Source organism: Schistocerca gregaria, chromosome 5, assembly GCF_023897955.1.
Source record: "Schistocerca gregaria isolate iqSchGreg1 chromosome 5, iqSchGreg1.2, whole genome shotgun sequence".
NCBI lineage: Eukaryota > Metazoa > Arthropoda > Insecta > Orthoptera > Acrididae > Schistocerca > Schistocerca gregaria.
In genome coordinates, this window is record NC_064924.1 from 54,959,559 (window position 1) to 54,961,146 (window position 1,588).

General features: G+C 44.9%; 1 non-coding gene across 1 annotated transcript; it reads left to right on the plus strand.

Annotated features, from left to right (window-relative positions):
• The first annotated feature begins 1,291 nt into the window (after positions 1-1,291).
• Trnat-agu (transfer RNA threonine (anticodon AGU)) lies at positions 1,292-1,363 on the plus strand. The gene has a single exon. It is a non-coding gene; the product is annotated as a tRNA-Thr (tRNA).
• The last annotated feature ends 225 nt before the right edge of the window (positions 1,364-1,588 follow it).

A 1,588-nucleotide genomic window follows, 5' to 3' on the forward strand; every position in this document is an offset into this window, starting at 1 on the left:
ATACGGATTTGTGAGGCATTCAGATGTGACAGTGGCCCCTATGTTGGAATGAATGGAAACATGAGGGCCGGCGCACTTGTCGTCAAGGTTTCGGTCAATCACTTCTGAGCAGAAGGAAAGGTCAACGTATTCTGCACCAAACATATCGTAACAACTTCACATCTGCGCTTGCCAGATGGGTACACAGCATGATCATCTCTGGTTCAGACAGCCGCTAATCTGGGAAGCAGTCGTTACACATCTGTCTCGTTGAGGTCTGTGACTGTTCCCTATCTCCAAGGTTTCATAGACGTTGCTTAACATCGAAGTAATGCAACAAAGTATATTGCCCTTACTGTTCTATCTGCGTCGATGAAGAGGGTGTTCGTACCTCTCGCACATTTAAAACTTCTGATCCTTGATTGTTGGGAGAGCACCACCACGACACTCACCAGCCACTACGAATGAAGACTGTAGCATGGAGTTAAAGCGGCATGGAATGAATTTATTTTATTGTTCTTATCAGGTCTTACATGGTTTGTAATGGTGGTGGACAGCATCGTATGTTCAGTAGTCACTGTGAAGGACACGGAGATGCCGCGTACTCGTGTAATACAACGTTATCAGCACCTCCACGTTCACTTCGATATGACGGGAGGCAGGTTTACTGCTGTTGTTGCTGCTACGAAATGTGTTATCTTCGTGATATAGAAACTAAAGCGATAAATCAAATCTGTTTCAAAGCCAGGATTCGATCCTGGGTAACCCGCTCACTAGGCAGTTGCGCAAACTACTATTCCTCCTGACACAGTGGCTTGCCACAACTGCACGAGCTACCCTAGTATACCTCCCTCCTCAGCCCAAATTCCCATTCACACCTCAGCCCACTTGGTATTCATCCCTACACTTGATCTGTATTGAAATGGCACCTCAGCATCGAACTATCCGTCGGATCCTGCCTGAAACATAGGCATAAGTGTTTTAATGAAATGAAACTTTATGGTTCGATATACCTTCTCAAGTCTCAAACTTCTACGATGTAAATATGCAGATGAAGCGATGAACGAAAATTTGTACCAACGCTAGGATTGTAGCCACATAATTTTATTTGATCCAAAGACCTATGCGTAGGTTTCAAGCAGAATCCCACGTTTCGTGTGATGCCGAGATGCTGTTTCAATATAGTTGCAGAGCATCTGAAATGCAGGTCAGGTTTAAGGAGGAATAACAAATAAGATGAGTCGTTATTGGGAATCTGGATTCAGGAGTGAGATGTGCTATGGTGGTACGTGCAGTTGTGGTAAGACACAGTGCCAGGGTGGCGTAGTGGTTAGCGTATCTGCCTAGTGAGCAGGAGTCCCGGATTCGAATCCCGTCCTTGGTAGAAGTTTTCATTCATCGCTTAAGCCTGCATACATACATTACGTAGTTGTTGTTCTTGTTGTTGTTGTTGATGTGGTCTTCAGTCCTGAGACTGGTTTGATGCAGCTCTCCATGCTACTCTATCCTGTGCAAGCTGCTTCATCTCCTAGTATGTACTGCAACCTACATCCTTCTGAATCTGCTTACTGTATTCATCTCTTGGTCTCCCTCTACGATTTTTACTCTC